This window comes from Lygodium microphyllum, chromosome 12 (genome assembly GCF_053477565.2).
Source record: "Lygodium microphyllum isolate KBCC chromosome 12, Lygodium_microphyllum_v1.1.10, whole genome shotgun sequence".
NCBI classification, from domain to species: domain Eukaryota; kingdom Viridiplantae; phylum Streptophyta; class Polypodiopsida; order Schizaeales; family Lygodiaceae; genus Lygodium; species Lygodium microphyllum.
Genome location: NC_141146.1, coordinates 97,308,100 through 97,330,937, shown reverse-complemented (window position 1 = coordinate 97,330,937; position 22,838 = coordinate 97,308,100).

Genomic DNA, 22,838 nt, shown 5'->3' with positions numbered 1-22,838 from the left:
GACATATAACAATCAGCTTCTTTAATTAACCCTGTTAAGCACTGGTTCCTTCACATAATCTTATCACGTGACATAGAAAAACAACATCAAGCAAGTTCTTTTAACATTTCTTCATTTTATCTTTGAAATACAAGGAGTTTCGCCCGTAGGCTTGTCCATAATCTGCCCGAAGGCTATCCAGTAATCTCCAGGGATCAGTATTCCAAGCTTTCGCATGTAAACTAGTATGCGGACCTCGAGATTCAATCACGAGTCACGTTAGCCTCTTGTGTAGGACCCGGAAGGCGAGGGATTTACGGCCAGAGCCCCCCTTGGCACCCAAGCGTCCTCCTGCTCCAAGTAGAACTCAATGGAGAGACCTCTCGCAGCGGGTTCAGTCCACGTTCCTGGCGCGGTCAACAACCCCCTTGGTTAGGGTCAAGCAGGCAGTCGGGGTTAACTAAAGCTGCCTCTCCCTTCAGGCCTTTAACCTGAAGAATAGGTACTCATTTAATTTGTAATTTATATTTCAAACAGAGTTCTAAAATCTCTAGCAAGCACAAACATTTCCGTTAATCAACCGAGTTGTTTGGCAAACTGCTAAGGAAGTGTTCTTTCCTTTTTGAGTGTATCAGCACTCATTCCCAAGGTGTCTTGTAACTTGGCAAGATTCCTTACATTCCGGTGTAGGGCATACCCAATTTGGTTAAACCCTAAAGTGCCTTAGATATGCTAGTTTATGGTTTACAACTCTCCTTATTTAGAAGGATATCCAAAAATACGTCTTTTTGCAAGATAACTTGCGTAGGGATCTGCCGTCCTTGATGAGGGTTTTTACCCTTTCCCTTGTGAATCAATCACAAGACTAAATGATTTCATACATGTTGCACAAGTCCTGCGATGGAATAATCTGTTTAGATTCTTTAAGCTGACGTATGTCAGGCATAGGGTTTCTTCTTTTAAGAACCTTAGGGACAAACCCTAGTTTCATATCTTTATGAATTTATTGTCCCTACGGTAAGGAAAGTAGTCAAGTGTTTAGGATATGAATGTTTCTATGTTTAGATTGGTTCAGTTATCTTTTGGAAGGTAATATTAATCGTCTTGTCACGGTTTTACTATCCTTGTGACAATTTACTTTCCCAATCAATACAGTTTAATTTGGCATATAGCCTAATGCCAAGGTGATACAAAGAGCGACAATACTCCTTGGGACAAAAAGGCCTAGCTGTGAAATTGGTTTATACACACTTTATTAGTCCCCAAGTCCTCAAATAGCAAGGGAAAAGTATTAATAGAGTGTCATGCAGCAATCCCCCCATTACATTTTCTTTCCAAATGAGTTCGTATATCTAATTTTTATACTTGTTAATTCCTAACATTTAACTTCTGTTTTCTTTAAAGATGAACTCATGCCAAATAACAACAATTGCCTTGCTAAGATGTGCAACTAGCAAAGATAACTCCCTAGTAATTTGAGCATCGAAAGAAACCTTTCATGAATTTAGCCATTTACCATGCTTTGTTGCGAAAGGAATAAGACTAATGGTGCAATATATAATGTCTACACCTTAGGAATATATTACTATAGTAAATGGTTAATCTTGCTCGTAATTTTATAATGCTTGATGCAATTTGAAGAAAGCTAAGTTGTATACATTGTCATTCATAAGCTAAACTCCTTCGTTACAAATAACTCAAACAAATATATCCTATCCTTAACAATTTTTCTTCGCATGATCGACTTAAAACCGAATTAATGCCAAGAAGAAAAACTTGGCTTTGAGGTGAGATATCCACATGGATACTGGGGGATGACACTCCCGCAGCTACACCTTGGACTTTCTTCGGTGGCATCGTAGTTCGAATGTGAGATAGCTTTTCCTCTTTCTTTTGGAATTCCACCGTCTTCTCCTTCTTTCCCTTTCTTTTGTCTTTTTCCCACTCTTCCTCCTTCACTCCTTCTTTTCACTCCCTTTACTTTCCCTCCCTATCTTTTATCTCACGGCTATTTTTCCCTTACGGGATACCATCCCAGGCCATGATGATGGTTAGGTTCGGGGAAAAATAATATTGGGGATACGGGGGATTAGGAAGAAAGCTTAGGGAGTTGTGGAAAAATGAGAGTTACGAGGGGGGTTGAAGAAGGATTAAAAGGGTTATAAGGGGGTGGAAAAGGTCTTAGGGGAATTAAAACCAGGGGAAGGTTCCCAAAGTCTAAGGGAAGGGCTTAAGGGGAAAAGGGAATTTACTAATCCTAGGGGGGTTTAAAATGGGGGGGGGACAAAGGGGATTTAGGGAGGATTAAACCCGAGGGGAACAAAGGGGGTTTATAATGGAAACCGGGGTTAAAGAACTTTTAAGGGAATATCAATGAGAAAGGGGGCTTAAAGATCCCCCTTTAGAAGCTTCCAAGAAGCTTCTTGGAAGCTTCTGAATGCACGTGGCTTGTGGAGGATGACGGAATCCCTGACGGCTCTTTGTGGACTGGTTGGCGATGGCAGTGGCGGCCTCAAGATGTAGGTGGTAGCAGCCTTCCGTCCTCCTCCCTCAGCTCGGTGTTATGGCGGCACTCTCCTCTTCGCAATCACGATAGGGTTGTCTCCTTCGGCCTCTATTTCTCACGGCTCAGCCTCCCCTTCTCTAGTGGCCCCCCCCTTGTTTAAATAGTGGAGGGGAGGGGGATCTTTCCTCCTGGCGTGTCATCACGCATGGTCCCCCTCCCTCCATAAGGCTCCACCAAGGAGCTTAATAGCTCCTTCTATTCCCCTCCCCCTCGAGCTCGTCAGTCGCCTGGAGGGATAAGGGGGGAATTAAAAAAAAATTCCATTAAACCAATTCATTTTTTTAACGCGGAATATTACAGTGCTTAGGGAGGAGGCCAGCACCAAGGAGGCGGAGGAGCTAAAAGCCCTGAAGGAGCGCGACGCTACCTGGGAGGGAAGAAGAAAAATCCTAATGGAGCGTCTCACCAGGGAGAGGGAGACAACTGCCCACCTTCAGTGCAAGAATGACCAGTTATCTGCAGCCAACCTGGAGGCGCAAAGTCAGCTTGAGAAAATTAGACAGGAGGCTGCAGAGCTGGATCAGTTAAGGGCCGAACAGGTGCCAGGTTGCAGGCAAAGCTAGACCAACTCAATGCATAGATCGCAGAGGAACATCAAGAGCAGTCCCGCCTGCACCATGAGCTCGAAGCCCAGCAACAACAATTTATGGCAATGACCCTCCACCAGGCAGAAAGCCTGGAAGATATGGAGAGAAGGGCAAAAGAATGGTCCAATCATAACGAGCAGAGAGTACGGGATTTAGCACACCGACTAGCCAAGGTCGAAGGGGACAGGGTCCTGGCTGAAAACCAGGTAGAGGCATCCCAACTCTCTATGATAGCTCAGCAGTGCACTTTTATCAACATGTTGCTCCACGCCACCCAATCAGAAGTAGATGAAGCCAATGATCAGCTACAGAGAAAGCTAACCATTGCGCGCAGGGCCCTCACAGTAGGCCTGCATGTACCGCTGCAGCTAGGAGGCCCGCCGCAGAGCCTAGAAGAACAGAGAAAATATCTGGCACAAGTAGAACTGACGGCATAGGAGATGGACGACCTTGGGTTCACTGAGGAGAAAACATAGGAAGATGAGCAAGCGGAAGGGGGTGAACCAGAGCTTGATCTAGGGCCTCAAGAAGAGGAATATGTCCCCCCACCCCCTCAACCACAATAAACCAAAGTGCCACCCCATGACACATCTGCTGAGCGAAGAGCGGCCCACACCAACCGAAGAAAGGAGATGGTGGAAAAGGCAAGAAGAAAGCTGAAGGCCAGACCTATCCAGAAACAGCCTGCCCCTCTTCCACTGCGCACCCAAGACTCCCCTGCGGAATACCGCGCCGAAATGATTATCTGGGAACAGCAGGAGTATAGCCGAGACCCTTTCGATCTGCGCTTCGAGTTTCCCACCGCCTTGAATAGGGTGCTGCCCATTCAGTTGGTGGAGGATGTCATTGCCATGGGGGCCAGGCTCAAGGCCAAATGGTTAGCAGAGCGTGAGGCCCACCCAATTGCTTGGGGAGCCGAGGACCGCGAGTTTTGGCAAGACAAAGTCCTCCAGGTACCTCGCACAGTGGAAGGCTATAATTGCCAACCCACCTGGAGGAGGCGCATTTTTGACGTCAACCTGGAAGCGTGGATGGCATTTTGCAACACCCTCCCTTCAGAGAGGAACGACCCCACATTTATGTCGTATCCTCGAAGGGTAGGAGTGGACTTCAACCCATCCATCCACGGTAGGTTCGACTTCCCCGTCATTTATAATGCCAATACCACTTCCCATAGGAACGCTCTTCTCTTCACCCTTCCCGACTTGTACAGCTCTATAGATAAATTCCTTAATGAATTCACCTCTTGCCCCGACCCAGCATTCATCATCACCTGTAATTATCTTAGGTTAATTAGGATCCTAGTAGACCAGGAACCCGCACCCCAAGAACGCCACCTTCCACCCCTCTATTTTGACCCCAATGCCATAGACAGCACCACCATGACTCATCTCATGATGCGTGCTGCTCTTTTGCCATCCTTCTGTGGTGCACCGTTGGAAGACATGAATGACAGCAAATTCACCCAGTGCAACCACCCCTTTCTTTCTACCAACACCCTCAAAACCCGCCTCCACATTAAGGGCTACTTGCTAAGCCGAAATTTCCTTAACAAGGCCCCCCGCCCCCCACCCACCATTCGGATGATGAGGAGTAGAACTCCCGTTATGCCTTGTACTGCTGCCTCCATGTACACGCCTCATCATGGCAAAAAAAAAAAAAGAGAAAACGAAAGAAAGGCTTCGACGACAATGGAAAACCCATAACGACGTCTCCAAGCAATCGTCAAAACTATACTCCATCTTCTCATTAACACATTTTTTCACCGACATAGCTCCTTGCTCTACAAGGCCCCATGCCGACCAGTCTTCTAACTAAGTAATATCTAAGTATGCACAAGCACCGCACTCACACAATGCCTACACTGAACTATATTCATAGTTTGGGTCCTCAAGTGCAGGACAATACTCTCAGCTTGCTTAGAGTTCGACCTGTCTCCCAAACTAATAAAATATGTCTTATGCACAATACAGAAGACTAGCACTCCCCCTAGGGAGAGACCACCTGAGAGGTTTTCAATTGTAGGTGCTGACGACCACAACAAAAGTGGCATTCATTCTTCATCAACCCCCAACGCTAATTGCACCTCAACATCCGATAAGCCCAGAAAGAATCATCCTAGGCAGCATCCCCAACAAACCCCCACGTGTACCGGTCACCAATACACGCCCCCGGTGTCCTTGTCCCCCAAGTCTTCGGTGCATGCTACCACCTGCTACCTACGACCATGAGTGCCATGGGATTGGCACTCGTCTAGGAGGGGGGTAATGTTAACCCCAACACAAAGAAAGCAAAAGAAAGTGGGAAAGACGCAGGGCAAAGGTGGAGAAAAGGTAGCCCGACTGAAGAAAGAAAATAAGAAAAGGCCAAAAGCCCAAGGACAACCTTAAAATTCCAAGGCAAACACAAAAAGGGAAAGGCGCATTTTTGAATAAAAAAGCGCACCCTAAAATCTTGTAAAAGAGCGCTGGGCTCTCACCCGTGCAATTTGTAAATGTAGAAGGGCAGTGAAAAGAAAAAGAGGAAGATAAAAGGACAATGGAAAACAGGGCCTAGGCTATGACCGGCCATGTAAAAAGGGAAAAGGGGATGACCACCCAAAAGGGAAGTAGGGTTTTGTATATAAGATTGAAAAGTGAATGAAGAGCTCATTCTTTGGTGTGTGGCAAAACTAGTCTTCTTCTTCCTCTCTTCTTCTCTCCTTCTAGCTTGTGTGTGCTCTTGAGAGAGGGAGTGTGAGAGTGTGAGGGAGTGAGTATGTGTGAGAGTGAGGGATCAAGAGGGTGAAGCTCTTCACCGTCTCCTCTCCTCTACTTCTCTTCTCTTCTCTTCTCTTGCGCGCGCGGCTATGGAGGATGGAGCTTGGAGATGGAGGAGGCTTGAGGATGCTTGAGCTAGCATCTAGAATCGTGGAGCTACTGGAGTGCAAGAGAGAGGAGGGTACTCGATCGAGCATCAAGGTAAGTTCATTGCATTTGTAGGATCGACGGCACGTCGGCTAGGTGAGAGATAGCCATTAGAGCTCGCTTGGAACGCTTGAAACAATAAGCGGTCCATGGATCTTGGCAGTTGAGCGAAAGCTCCCACACACAAGAATGTGGATTTGTATCATGAGCATGCTGGTAGGCAGGTATTTCTAAAAAAGACAGACTATCTCCATTGCTCCCGACCTCGCGGATTCAATAGAGGACGTCTTAATCTCCTTCTTTGAGATCCATTGCACTAAAGTCGACAACCTATAAATTGCCCTGTGTATTTCTAGAGTAAGGCATCCTGCGATCGAGATCGGTAGTATAAACTACCACAAACGAGAAAGCATAATGAACAACGACTACACTCCAAATAACAAAATACATAGGCCACTTACAATCCATTTGTAGTATAAACCTGACATATCTTTTGCCAATCATGGGATTTTAGCCCTGATAATTGGTCGTCTTTAGAAAACGCATACTTGAGAGAATGCATCATACCCATTGGAGTGCGGATAGACTTGACAATTTGCTTCACAATGCGCTCTTCTTTAGTGGACAAAACCCAAGGAGCATGAGGTAGCTGCAAGCGACCATCAGCACTCGATTGCGGCCAAAGCGCCTCCATCTTGCCTACCTCCTTCAAATCCATTCATGCCCCTATAGTGTCTCTCTTTCCTATGATGTGGTTCCATAGCAAGTTGCCCACGTTCTTGAAAATATGCATGGGATCCAACAAGTGGTTGATCTTTAAGTGGATCCAATATGGCAACTTGTAGAAAACTGAGAATCGTCACATTCTGTTTGGATGTGACTCCGTGTGGACCATTTAAGCTCATACCAACTTTGGGCATTCATACGTGCTGGAGGTCGTCCAAGAAAACCTTCCCTAAGTTCATGACCCTCTGGCAAGAAAGCGGTATGTCCTTGATATACCATCTTCTTCATGGTTCCTAACCTTCAGGAGTCTAACTGTGGCCCGCACAATGGACATGCATGATAACCTGAGGAAACCAGACCTATCCCAACACCTCTATCCAGTGAATACAAACTTGAACAAGCTATGATAGACATTACCAATGAGAACTGAAGCCTACTTACCTAAGTGCTCTCCGAATCCTGGAAAGTCATGCATCATTCACATGAGAATGGCTCAAATATTGGCAGACAGTCAACTATCGCGCTTGCTCATATCTTGCACGGTGACCCCTCCTCCCACAAAATCTTAAGCTCATCGACTAATGGACGAAGATACACATCCATATTTTTGACTTTGTAGTGGCCGGGAACGAGTAAGCTAAGGATGAAATCTCCTTTCTTAGTAGAAAGCCATGGAGGGATATTGTAGTTAACAAGGACTATAGGCCACACACTATAAGAAGTTGAGCACAGACCAAATGGGTTCACGCCATCCATAGTAAGATCGAGCTGAAGATTCCTTGGCTCTTCGGCAAAGCTTGGGAAGGTAGAGTCAATGTGGCTCCATGCACGTGAATCCACTGATATTCGTTGAACTCCATCTATGGACCTATTCTACGCATGCCATCTTATCAAGATCGCCATACCAAAGGTAGGAAACATGTGGTTTATGCAGTGTCGGAGGGGTTTTTGTGGAAAGGTCAAATCCACCGGGGACCAGAAGTAGAAGGAAGTAGAGATAGGAGATGGAAGAGAAGATAGAGAATACCCAAGTGCTAAACACTATAAAGACAAATCACAATGAATTGAATCAATATGTATTGAAAGAAACTAGAATCTTCGCACTACTCAAAAGCAATCTCCAGGCATTAGATCTCCTGGAGCTTCTTTTTGTAGAATAAAATGTGCATAAAAATTACAGCTCCTTCTTTGCTACTCGGAACCCAAATCTGATGTCTCTGTTGGCTCCAAAAGGGGGGTAAAACTCTCGGACACTTGCTCACGGATCTCTCAGATCACTCCTTCTTCTTCTTTCAATTCAATTTGCAGTTTCTAGCCTATTTACAGAGATCGCGACGTGCACAATTTTGTCAATCTTCCTTTTTTATGAAAAATCTCCTAATTGGCTGAAAAAGCAACTAGCTTTTTTGCATGATATCCTAATCTAGAAGCTTTTTCTAACTTTTTAGATTTTTACAATAAATAATATCAAAAATAGGCTAAAATTATCCAAAAATCTAGTATTTTTGGATAAGCCATGCAACTCACACTAGTACTAATGGCTCAGATCACATTGACTCTCTAGATCAATAAAGAAGTCGGATGATTATGCATTCCATACTTTTTCACATTGTGTCCTCATAACATCATGACATCCACCCCCTCTGAACGTGCACATCCTCCAATATGTGCCAAAATCCTAGTTGTCACCAGATTCTGAGTCCTCATCCTCCGCAACCATATCCTTTACTTCTTTATCTTCCATATCTCCCTAGATAGCCCTTGTATCATAACCACTATTTTCTTCCAATTTTGGCAACTCATAGGTAGTAGATTCCTACCTTTTGAATAATTTGATTCTTTTTCCTGCTACTGGAAGTTTGATGGTTGTCCCATCCAGCTCGTTTAATGCATAAGTAGCATTATTAGACACATGTCTTACCACATAGGGTCCAAACCATCTTTTGGAAACTTTATGCATGGCACTATGCTGGTTATCTAAACTGCTATCATAAACCAATACCCAATCCCCATCTTGTATGGTTCTTGGTCTCAATCTATGTCTTTTGTCAAACTGTTTCTTGTTCTGTATCCTTGTTGCACTTAGCTTTGTAGTTGCTGCCTCTATGTCTTCTGACTTTCTTTCCAAGTGTCTAATGCGTAAGGCCAACAACTCCTCTCGATTCAACTCCTCTCAAGGTAACACACTCCATGTGACTGCCATCTCTTTTATCGACATGATAGGTTTTTGACCATACATCAATTCTGCAGGCATATATCATGTAACAGCACTATGAGTTGTTCTGTCGGCCGACAAAGCATAAGGGAGCAATCGTGGCCACTCTTTTACCTTCTCTCCACATGCTTTTGCCAATGCCTTCACAATAGGTGGGTGACCTCTTTCACTTTTTCCATTTTCTTCAGGATTATAGGTTGAATTTAAAGCAAGCTTTATCCCCAACCATGTAAATAAATCATGAGCTTCATCTATAACATCCAACTCACCCCTATCTGTTATAATTTTTCCCACACAGCCATATCGACAAAAGATCTCTTCTAAGAGAAAAGTATATACAACATTTTTTGTCTTAGTAGGTAAAGCTTTCCCTTCACACATGATTAGTCAAGTCTTCATGAGCAAGCACAAGATACCTCATTTGCCAAAGACGTGTAGGCATTGTTACCAAATCCACCACCCACTTAAAATGAAGTGACAATGGATATGTGGGTTGTAATCCATCCTGATGCTTCATAGTTGAATACATTTGACATGTCGTACATGTTTCCACAAAGTGAACAACATCCTTATACATACCCTTCCACCAATATCTTTCTTTGATATTTGTAAAAGTACCCCAAACACCTCTATGACCAGCCCACAAGCTTTCATGAAATTCTTGCATTACTTTTACTTGTGAAGCTCTCTCACCCAAAACTCGCAATGGCATACCCTATTTCTTTTTAGCATGTTTCCATAAGTATTTATCTTTTACAAAAAACCCATATGCTTTCCTCTTGATTTTCTTAAATTCCTCATCTGACCATTCATCTTTCTTTGTTGATGTATTGAGGTATTAACCAATTCTCAGCCACTCTCCTACATATTTGTCTTCCAGAAACACTTCTACACAATATACAAAACATCTAAAGTGTCTTCTCTTTGTTGTCCAAGCTTCTGTTGATGTTGTAGCAACACCTTGCATTGCTAAATTTACTCTTACAACATCACTTTCAGCCATAAGAAAGTCATCTTCTTCCTCCTTATCCATGATTCCATCTTCATTCTCATAACGTGCTCGAGATAACATGTCTGCCAGTGGATTATCTCTTCCTGCAATATGCTGAAATTCAAGGTTCAAAGATTTTATGTATCCAATCCACCGGAGCATAGCAATGACTGGAGTAGCACAACTAGTAATCATACCCAATACCGGAAAAAAATCGATCTCAATGACTACATGAGCACCCATAAAATACTCCTTATCACATTTAAGGGCTGTCACAATTCCCCATAATTGTCTTTTAACCTGTGGATGTCTTCTCTGTCGTTCACTCAATACTTTAGCACCAAAGCAAATTGCATATCTTTGTCCTTCCTCATCATCTTGCCCAATTGCCCATCCAATCCCGATTGGGCTTGTATCAACAGAAATATTGATAGGCTTTCCATGTGAATAGTCAGCCTTTCTCAATGTAGTAGCAGATTTTAAGAGTTGCTTTAATTTCTTCATTACTTTCTGATGCTTCCTTTCCCAATGAAATTTCTGACCTTTCCTTAGAAGCTGATAAAGAGCATCGATTACATGTACAAAGTGAGGTATCCATATCAAATAGAACACACATGCACCCAAGAATTTACGCATCTCTGATACGTTCGTGCATACATCTTGCATTCTATCAATCCCATCTATTTTTGCTGGTGATGGCCTTTGCCCATAAGGCCCACACATATGCCCAACAATCAAAACCTCTTCAACTCCAAAGGCAGACTTTTGTCCAAAAAGAGTTAAACGCACCTCTTCTAGATGTGTTAAAATCCTCTCATAATCCACAATATGGTCTGCAACAAACAATCTACATCCATGAGCATCCATCTCTTCATTCTTTTCATCCACTGCACACCCTTTGATTGGAACATCATCCAAGAATGGCATAGTCAATTGTGGTATAAAATCCATGAGTACCCTATTCATAGCATTTGTCATGTGTGCCACCTGAGTTTGTTGCACCCTGTGGGAGAGTACACATCCATACTAACCCCAAAGGAAATACCCAAGTCGTAAACACTACAAAGACAAATCACAATGAATTGAATCAATATGTATTGAAAGAACCTGGAATCTTCGCACTACTCAGAAGCAATCTCCAGGCATTAGATCTCCTAGAGCGTCTTCATAGAACAAAACATGCATAAAAATTACAGCTCATTCTCTGCTGTTCGGAACCCAAATCTGATGGCTCCGTTGGCTCTAAAACGGGGGGTAAAACTACAAGACGCCTAGTCACGGATCGCCCAGATCACTCCTTCTTCTTTCAGTTCAATCTGCAGTTTTCAACCTGTTCAGAGCGATCCTGATGTGCACAATTTCGTCAATCTATCTTTTTTATGAAAAATCTCCTAATTGGTTGAAAAAGCAGCTATCTTTTTTGCATGCCATCCTAATCTAGAAGTTTTTTCTAACTTTTTTGGATTTCTACAATAAATAATATAAAAAATAGGCTAAAATTATCCAAAAATCTAGTATTTTTGAATAATCCATGCAACTCACACTAGTACTAATGGCTCAGATCACATTGACTCTCTAGATCAATAAAGAAGTTAGATGATAATGCATTCCATAATTTTTCACAGTGTGTCCTCATAACATCACGATAGCGGGGGACAAGCGGAAAGTGTTTAAGAACTTTTTGAGGGATGGTTTGTCCTTGCAAGTCTTGTCGATAACTGTGAGTACCACACTTTGGACATGTCTCTATAGTCTCATATTCTCCTCGAAACAGTATGCAATCGTTGATACATGCATGGATGCTATTGTATCCATGCCAAGCTTTTGTAAAACATGTCATACATCATCAAGAGACTCAAGCATGGTATTTACAAGTGGCAATATATGATACTTCAGTAACCTGAAAAAAATCATAAAAAACCTTAAAAAATCACAAATATTTTTAATGATAGTTTCGAAAAGAAATCAACAAAGCATGCGTACAAGGTATCTGAATAATTCGATCACACTCGCCTCGCTCCACCCGTATTTTGCTTACACACTTAGGAGTGCAAGCAGTGTCTCCAGGCAAAATACTCGGCATCCATCATATAATGGTATGGATGCTTCCTCTCTAAGAAGATCAGAAGTCTCGACATTCATGGGTATCAATGCATCCATCATTGCCTCCATCTTAGGCTCCAAGATTGTAGGTAAGTCTGGAAGGTTGCATGTCTTCTCTAGTATTGATGGTATAGATTGGGTAGTACCTTCCAACCTGTGGATTGGCTCAAGCACTCCATCCATCACACACCCATGAACTCTTCTAACTGGCCGCAAAGGGTGCACTCCTCCTTGGGACGAGACGTCACCTCCATGGATAGAAAATTTGCCAGCCACACCCAATGTTTTTGTATATGATATTCAATTAGCTTGCGAATACAATGCATGATTGATATAAACTTTTCTTACCGCTTGCTCAAAATTTGAGATCGCTTGATCAATGATCTCAGATTGAAACTCACTGAAGCATCGTATGTGTTCTATAGACAATCAATGTTTTCGTCTAATTGCCAACTTACATTGAGTCAAGGACAATGGACATGCTAATTAAGATATGCCTCACGATCTTGAACATCACGACCTTCATCGTTTTCCATTTTGTCTATGTTACGACAAACAATTTGTTTTTGTTATCATTCTTTTTTTGTTTCTTAAATTGTTTTAGAAGGGATTTCTTCTCTTGTAACTTAGCAAAGTTAACGTATGTAAAGTCTCCACCCACCCACAAATTAACGCATGTCGGAGTGTTTTCCATCTCATGGTATTGCACCAGACCTCACTGGACATCGTCACAACTCTCTCTTTGTTTTTTATCAATTTATTCTTTTCTCTCCTTCCATCTCTCTTTCTCTTTCTCTTTCTTTATTATGTTGTATGTTTATTCTCTCTCTCGTTCCTTATTCCTTTTTCTCTTCCTCTCCCTCTCTCATTCCCTTTAACAAAACATCTCTCTCTCTCTACCACTACCACTACCACTACCACTACCACTACCACTACCACTACAATAAACAAGAAAAGAAGAAGAAGAAGAAAAAAAAAACAACAACAACTAGTACTACTACAACCAGCAAGAAAAGAAGAAAAAACTACTACTACTACCACTACTACAACAACAACAACAACAAAAAAGAAAACTAAACAATAATAAACAAGAAAAAAAAATTACAACAACAACAACAACAACAAACAAACAAGAAAACCACTACTACTACTACAACCACAACTACGATGACTACGACTATGACTACCACAACAACAAGCCACTACCACTACCACTACCACTACAATAAACAAGAAAAGAAGAGGAAAAAAAACAACAACAACTACTACTACTACAATAACAACAAACAAGAAAATAAGAAAAAACTACTACAACAACAAAAAACAAGAAAACTAAACAACAATAAACAAGAAAAGAAAAAAAAAACTACTACTACTACAAAAAACAAGAAAACTACTATTACTACTACTACTACTACTACAATCACAACTACGATGACTAGACCACAATTACGACTACCACAACAACAACAAACAAGAAAATAAAAAATTAAATAACAACTACCACTACCACTACCACTACCACTACTACCACAACAATAACAAACAAGAAAAAAAGAAAAGAAGAAATAAAACAACAACAACAATAACAACAACCTCTCCCTTCCTCTCTCTCTCCCTCCCTCCCTCCCTTCCTCCCTCCCTCTCCCTCTCCCTCTCTTTCTCTCTTTCCCTATTATGTTCAATGTTTTCTCCCTCTCTCTCTCTCGTTCCTTCTTTTCTTTTCTCTCTTCCTCTCCCTCTCTCAATACACATGATTTTTAACAAAAACAAGTAAAAGAAAAAGAGAAAAAACAAAAAAAAGTAAGAAGGAACAACGTAGTCACCGTAAAGGCCGGAGGATGGATTCAGTGGTTCCTCTTCGCGATGGCGGCTCCTCTTTGCCCTTCGTTGTCGTATTGCTGCGCATTCGAGGTGTGTAAATCACCCAAAAGTTGTGCATGGGATTTGGTACTTTGTACATATTTAGTTGTTGTGATTACATTTATTTTCTACGTATGAGTATAGTGGCGAATATGATGAGATGCTTTCAGCCTAAGTTGAGCAAGGTTGAATGGAAAGCACGACTGATGCTGGTGAACATGTTAGGACTTTGTCTTCTCCTTCTCCAGCTACATCAAAAATACCTAATGATAATAACCCTCCACATCTAGGAGTTGGAAAGAAGGAGGCTAAGCATTGAAATGTGCTATGAGAAGCATGGAGTTATCACTGTTACAGTGTGTGCTTGTTTTGGGTTACAATGTGTTGTTTACATGGGCGCCAAAGATATGGAACAACAGGCTTCTGTCTTTAATCCGGTGCTGGATATGGATCCGAGGCTAGTTGTTGGTCTCTTTGACCTTCCGAGAGATGCAGATATTAGTATATTTGTTCTCCGTTTTGGCGGGGAGTGTGAACTCGTATGATTGACTGACAAGAATGCCTTAGCTGTATTTTCAGATATTGCAAGAGCCGCAACTGCAATGCGACGAGTGGATCATGCTTCTGCATACAGTGGTGCTGTACGAGCATTTCTGCCCACCTCTGGATCAACCTCCCATGGATGGGGTTCTGCTGAAACTGTGGTAACCATAAAAGGCTCAGCACGTAGGAGAAACATTCAAGAGTCGAGCTGGTGTGAAGATGCTAATTGGGGGAGAAAGGAGAGAAAAAGCGGAGGAAGTCACGAAAAGGAAGGGAAAAAGGAGACTAATTGGGGAAAAGAGAATTCGAATGGCGAAAGGGGGGAAAAAAAAGACTGGTCTTCACGCGTTCGAAGGAAGGAGAGTTCTTGGAATCGAGAGGAAGGAAGTAGCCACAGGCACGGAGGTAAAAGACATTCTAATTTCCTCTAGTTCTGGACTGAATGATATTTTCTAGGCGGCTAGAATATTTCTGCAACTCGCCTTCCTCTGCCTCTTCGCGATCTCTGCTGCTGATGCAGGATTCCATCCCCTTTCTGCAAAAGACAAGGCCTTTGCTGAACAGCTTTTCTCATCACATCATGATCTCGCCAGCCTGGAACAGAAGTATCAGGCATTGAGGTCCCTACAAGTTCTTGGATGGCGGGCTGTGTTGCAGACGAGAGGACCAAGGGGGCAGACTAATGCTGGAGCTTGATATGGCGAAAGGAGAGGGGGATTTGCACAAAATCTAGGCCGTGCGGGTACCTTTGAGTCTCCAATGATGGACTCCAGTTCTCTAGAAGAGCCTACATCGTGGGATGATTTGTATAGTATCGATTGAACGCCGAAAGAAGTCTTCCTGAAATTTCGGCAACACGTCGAAGGCTTTCAGTTGGGTGCCAATCTTGAGTTTGATGTGACAGGATCAAATCCATGCAATCCAAAACTGGTTTTGAAACCACTATCAAGTGACAGGAGATAGAAAGCTTGTAATTGCAAACATCTCAGTTTGCCCGTCTGTACAAAGATGACTGGCTTGGTGCGGCAGCTGCTTCTGTTCAAAGAGAATGGCGAAAAGGTTTACACGCTGCAGAAAGAGTCTCCGCTGGGCACTCCCACTCAATCAGCGCATCCAGCTGTATCTCTCTAGAAGACGAGTTCTCAAAGCTCCGTGTTGTATTGAAGAAGAAGGGAAAGCTGTTCCACACAATGAGGTTGTTGTAAAGCCCAGACTTTATTGCAATTGCTGACGAAGGGGTTAGCCAGCCATTCCTGAGGATCCACAGCTGCAACAAATTTAGGTTTCAAACATGTCTGTGATGCTTGCAGGAACTGTTTGGGAAGTTCCATCAATGCACTAGTTGCGGTTTCCCTTGAAGCAATGAGTAATAACGGGAATTTCAGGCTTTCAGCTGATGATGAACTACAAATAGATGAAGGTTTGAGGGAACAGGTTTGAATTCAAACGAGAACACATGGAACTACAGAAACTGTAATTCACAAACTCTACTTGAGAACAATGGGAAGTTTATTAAGTTCACAGTAATTGGAATATTCATTGATGAGGAGATTTTCCCTTAACTTTCTCCGAAGCTCATAGATGGCAGCTTTCCTGGACTGAAAAGAAATTCTGAATTTCTTTTTCAACACATAGCCGAAGGATTTAGACAAATACAATCAGGGAATTGCTGCTGGTTTTGGCCACTTATTGTTTTTGAAGAACTGATTGTGCTATGTTCTACTGAATCATGTGGAATCTATCTCTAATTCTGCGCAAATGTATTGCAGTTAAAGGCAACAGCTGTTGATGAAGATGAATCAAAGCTTGAAGAAGGAGAACCATTCTGTCCAGCTTGCTTACAGATCACCCTAAACTGTATTAAAACCTAAGGAAGAGTGGAAATTGAAATAAAATATAAGGATCTTTGGTTACCAAAGATGAAATACCAAAACTGCTCATGACAGCATATAAAGAACATGGGTTTGATCCATTTCTTTGTTGTAACTCTTCGATTATGACAAGCAATATAGTGAACTTGGCATCAAATATTGTGTTATCGAGTTCTTCTTGTTAGCCTCATTTCTTGATGTACCTTGAACCCCGTGTTCTGCAGCCCTTCTGTGAACTCTACGACATTTCTGGTGAACCCGACGTGAAAGTGCTGCGTCATCAGCAAGATGGGAGACTCGCAAGAAGAGATGACAGATGATAATGTCATGAAGAACCTGTTTCAGTCATTTACCATGTATATGCAGCAGCAAGCTCATGCAAAACGTGACAGTGATGCTGTGGATGCTTTGAAAGCTGTCCAACAGGAGATGAAGCAGTTTAATGGCCAGCAAGTGTCAACTTACCTGCATTTGTATGAAGAAAAGATGAAGTTTTTTGGGGTTTCTCAAGATGTTTGGAGCCGCTACTTCTTGCGGATCGTGGTGCGCGCTCTTGAAGGTCGAATTGCAGAAATTCAAGAGGCACATGCAGGTTGGGCTGAATTTAAAAAGGCATTAAAAGATGAATATTTCCTGGAGGATAGAGGTCTTATGAATCGCAGGAATTTTTTAGCATGGGTTTCTATGCCTAATAAGGGACTTTCTGTTACCGCTCTTCTGCGAGAGTTTGAAAGCCGTTATGATCAGTTGGATGGGACTGAACAGCAAGCTTTGGAGATGCAGAAAGTGGAGTTATTTTTGCAAGCTGCAGATGCTGATTTGCAGGAAAAGTTGGATGATCTTTTGGAAGATCAAGCTATTGATTCAGGTTTAAAGACTGAGTGGAGACATGTCATTGATGCTGTGAATGCTCTTGTCAAGAAGCAGCGCAGGAGAGTCAGATTGCATCGAAATACAGGATCAGTTCCTGAGAAATCCTTGGAGACTTCTTCTTCTACCCCTGCTGCTTCTTTGTCTAAGCCTACTCCTCCTGTTGTGAATCCACCAGTTCCAGCTGCTCCAGTGCCCTTATCTGTAGATGATGTTATTAAAGGCTTGGCGGATTTGACGATTGAAGCAGTCAAAGCTGAAGTTGGTAAGTTAAAGGAGCAACTTATGTCAGTACCTGTAGCACCAGCTCCAGTGACTGCTTTTCCAGCTGGTCAAAGAAAAGGGCGACGATGTATTTGGTGTGATAGCACAGAGCACCAACACTGCAGAGATTGTGATGCTTTTCAGGAAGCACGTAAGAAGAATGTAGTGTTCTGGGGACAAGATGGGAAGATATGGCTGACAGAGACTGGCGCTCCTCTTGACACGAACTTTGGTAAGGGAGGTATGAAGAAGCTTGTTGATGATATGGCTGCGCGATCAGCTTATGTGAGTGTTAGAGGAGATGCTTCAGCTTTTGGAGTCCAGCTTGAGCAAAAATCTGATGGAGACTCTGCTTTATGGTCTTCTGCCTTGGAGATAGAGAGAAGAGGAAAAAGAACAGAAACGCTGGATTGAGGAGGGAGTGAGCTGAAATCGTGGGAAAAAGAAAGTTTTTTTTAGAAAAAGATGGGAGTACACGATGAGGAGGAGGGGTGATACACACAGATTTTTTTATGTTTCCCTGGTTCGGGAGGAGTTGAAGGTGACAAGCATTCAGGGGATGAAATGTCGATAGAGTGAAAAGTCCGCAGTATGTTGCTGAATTAAAGACTATCTGTTGATCCAGAGCAAGATCATGTCGAATAGCTCCTGGTGCAATCAATGAAGTGCTTCAGACTACTGCCGACAGAGAGGATTTGATCCCTTTCGTGCTCCAAAAGCTCAACCAGACTCTGGAAATACAAGTCTTGTCATCAGATGACAGGGAGAAAATGGCGGACACCCAGCAGCAGGAGGAGGATCTCGTGTCCATCTACTCTTCCCTAGAGCCTGTGTATGGAGGAGGCGAAGGGCCCCAATTAGAAGAGGCTCTCTTCCGCTTCTCCCAATTGTCCTCCAAATTCGTGCAGCTCTACTCTGCGCCCCCCGGAGGTTTGCGCCCGAGCTCCAGGTCGTGTGAATCTTATTGGTGAACATATTGACTATGAGGGCTACTCTGTTTTACCCATGGCTATACGGCAAGACACAATTGTGGCAATTCGTAAAAGAACAGATTCAGGAGGGATTCATATTGCCAATGTGCATGTCTTCTTCTCAGCAGATCCTCATCAGGAAATTGATCTTCAAAATTTGGACTTGATGTGTTGGTCGATGGCACCGTGCCAATAGGCTCTGGATTATCTAGTTCAGCAGCTTTTGTCTGCTCATCTGCAATTGCAATCATGGCTATTTTAGGCCTGAATTTTCCTAAGAAAGAAGTCGCTGAGTTTACTTGCAAATGTGAGCGCCACATTGGCACACAATCAGGTGGAATGGACCAGGCAATATCTGTCATGGCCAAGCCTGGATTTGCAAACCTGATTGATTTTCATCCAATCCATGCAACTGATGTTCTTCTACCAAGTCTTGGCGCATCATTTCCTTGATCGAACAGAAGGCAAGAGAGATATAATGCAGGAAATGCTGAAGGACAATCGTGTTTATAGTGCACATAAGTTAAATTCTATGATAAGGCTCTTTGTATTACTACCTCTCTAGAGGCTAGCGACTGAATCCGGACTCTCTGGTTGGCTGTTCAGAATCTTATTCCTCTCAATGTGGGTGTTGCCTTTGGCAGCCCCCTTACTTATGAACACAGCTGCTAGGAATATGGTCATGGAGTATCTGCGCACACTTCTTGGAAAGTCTTTAACGACACTGGTGTTCCTATGGTTTCTTCTCTCTGGTTTCACTCAAATACAATTTAATCTTTTGGATTTTACAAGGCGTGCATATGGCACAAATTATGTAGAAACTCTTTGTGTTCAAGTGCATGCCAATTGACGCATTTGAAGAATCTAATTCTTTGAACGACTAAATTCAGAAGAGGAGCTGCCTCCAGAATTCAAGCTGTATCTACCAATTCAAAAAGCTTAACATTCTCAGAGAGGGCGTATATTGTACCTGCATTTAGCACCTCGAAAGACCACTGAAATGAAGTAATTTGGTGGAAATGTCTTTATTACAAGAAGTGTGGTATTTAGAAACAATCGGAACACAAGTAATCTTAAATGGTGATAGTGGCTTGGCATTCCTTGATGGTATGCAACTTGAATGTTGATAGAAATTCAGGTTCAGACATGACTGTGAGCCATTTCATGCACCAACTAGGTGCTGGATTACAAATCTTACGTGCAAGCAAACTGATACATAGAGATCTGAAGCTTCAGAATCTTCTTCTTTCGTCAAATGATGGAGATGCGGTTCTGAAATCAGCAGATTTTGGATTTGCAAGATCTTTTCAACTATTGAGAATGACTGCTGTTGATTGCCACTAGGCACAGAAAGTTATGAGCTGATTGAAAGGCTTGCATATTATGGTATCACTACAATTCATGTCCTATACTTCACAGAGGTGCTGAATTTACAAACAGTTTCTGCAGCCAAAAGTGTGAACATTTGGACTGGGTCTTCATCATATTGCCTAACCTAGGAGCCTTCTTTGCTGATGCATATTGAGGATAATGCAACTAAGTCCTGAATTTGGATGAATTACTTGGTACCCTGAAAAGCAAGCTCTTATGCTTTATTGTGAAGCAGTGTACAGTTTGTCATACTTTGTCATTTATTTTGACTCTTCTCTTGTAATGTACTTGATAAGCAATTTAGTGATCTTTGGCATCAAATATTGAGATCTTCTTGTTAGCGTCTTTCCTTGCTGTATCTTGAACCCCGTGTTCTGCAGCTCTTGCACGATCTCTACGACATCGTACACTTCCTCCTCTTTTTCATAAATGGCGGCGGCGGCAGTGAGAAGCTTTCCTTCTCCCTCTTTCTCTCTTTCTCTCCCTCTCCCTCTCAAATGAGAGATGGAGTTCGCTCTCTCTTTCGTTTGTTCACACAAAATAACACCCTCGGGTTTCAGCCCACGTTTTTTCGACTGAGCACCTTCGCTATTTGCATCGCATAGTGACGCCTCTATTTTGCATCGGAAAGCACTGTCACTATGCCTCCATATCCTTGTAGTGGCATACATTCACAATATTGTATTGTGGATAGTATGTTTACCACTTTGGGAGATCACTATTTAGTATTCTAAGCACTATGTTTGGTATGCATATGGTATGGTTTATTATCTAGAGCTCTAAAACTATACATTTGCATCACTTAACGATCATTAGGGAGTGATTATTAAATGTTGGTTTACAATGTATGGTCATTTATTTTTAGTGGTATTTAGCTAATTTTATGGATAGTAGCATATGTTGTGATGCCATTGAAATTAGAGCCCTAATTTATGCTTGGTTTACGCTATATTATGAATTAGTTTTGTCAAACTAATTGAGATAATGATTAATGGATTCATTACATAATGTTTTAGCAAAATTTTTAAGATTATTTGTTAATCTTATATTATACTATGTTAGCTATTAATTTTCAACATATGTTGGGCATATAGAATAGTTGAATAGCAATGGGCAATGTTGTGTTGATTATGATGCCTTTAGTAGTGCAACCAAGAAAACTCTAGTGCACTACTTTACTTTTGATGCCTTTAGTAGTGCAATCAAGGATGATTGCAACGATTTTAAGAGGAAGGGCTATCATGAGAACATGCATTTTTGCAAGCCTCACTTTATATGTGGATTAACTTTTAATCACATGTTTGAGTAAGTGTTGCACATGTGGGATGCAATTAAGGCTAGTGCAAAGTTAATGAGCTCAAAACCCAAGAATATTAGTTGTGGTGACACTATAAATGTGGTGTTTAATGGTACTTAATGCAAATCTAATGGTTGAAAATGGCATAGGGATACTTCAAAGATAAAGTGGCATAGTGAGTTTAATTATTAGCTGGTGTAACTATTTTTTGGGCATCGAGATAATTATTATATTAATTTTTAGTTTAAAAATATAGATAATGCTAGAAAATCATCTAGAAAGGCTACCACTTATTAAACTTGTCAAAGGAAGGTGTAGAAAAATGTGGGGAAAAATGGGAGAGCAAAAATGAAGTCTTAGACAAGGAAAAAATCATTCATTCTTGTTGGAAACACATTTTGAGGAGCTAGAGTAACTATCATGAGTTGAGTTTTGGACATTACTAACACACATTTGTAGATTTGGAGAAGCCAACAACTACGTGAGATGCTAGTTGATAGCCCAAGCTGAAGGCAATATAAGATTTTGCATCCCCAAGTGTAAACAACAACATTTATTATTGTTGGGACAAGGCAACAACTACATTTAACTAATTTTTGAGTTATTTCTTGCAAAACTTTGAATTCCTCTTTTCTTAGCATTCTCTCTCATTTCCTAGTCATTTCATAGCCTTACTTTGAAGATCTCAACATTTGGATCCTTAAAGGCAGATGAATCAACTTCTACTTCAATAAATCCCATTGCAAATAAACGTCTACTTCAATAAATCCCATTGCAAATCAACTTCTACTTCAATAAAGCTAAAGCAATATAGAAAGAGACACTAGTTTTGAGGCTAGTCAAGTGTCCATTGTCCAAATATTAGTAAGATAATTTTTACTTTTGAAATAAATGCTTGGTGTTATAATTAAGTTGCAATTAGGGAATTAGCACCTATCCAATGAAATAAGGCTAGTTTCAAATACACTATCCTAAATTTTACAAGTCACATGTTTCCTGAATGAAGAACAATAGCATATGGCATCAAATTTTTAGGATTGTTAGGTAGACAAGTCGCATACATCATGTTCAACTACAAGAACACACTATCTTGAATATTACATGTTACATCTTTCTTGAATGAAGAAATAGTAGCTTACGACATTAGATTTTTAAGAAATAGAGTCAAGGTTTTAGGTTGAGCCATGAACAACTCTAATAGTGGACCATCCTAAAGGATTAGCATTTTGTATATAGATCCAACAAGATGCCTTATTAGACTATCCATAAGATAAAACATATGAAGAACCTAATGAATGCACATTCCCCTTTTTCCTTCACCTAAGAATGCATGTTGTGCTCTAATTTTGACATGCATTTGTTAATGTAATATTGGATACCATCACTGACCCATTTTGAGTCACAACCTAAGTATACTATCAAACCATAGAGCAATTAACTTCTACAACATATCTAGATTAGAGGGACCTAGGTTTGCTGTCAAGATTGTGGGAGAGAAGGAAGGAGTCTCACTTGTAGCTTTCTTGCTTGCATAATGGGGGAATACACACAAGGGTGGAGGCTGAGAACAGTTTTCCTCTTCTTAGTTGTGGAAGCCAAAAAAACTCAAGTACAAGGAAATAGAACAACCCTATATATGGGTCTCAAACCAAACTCAAATAACTAAGGTGGCATACTAACTGAGCCACGAACTAGAGTAGATAAGGATAGCTATC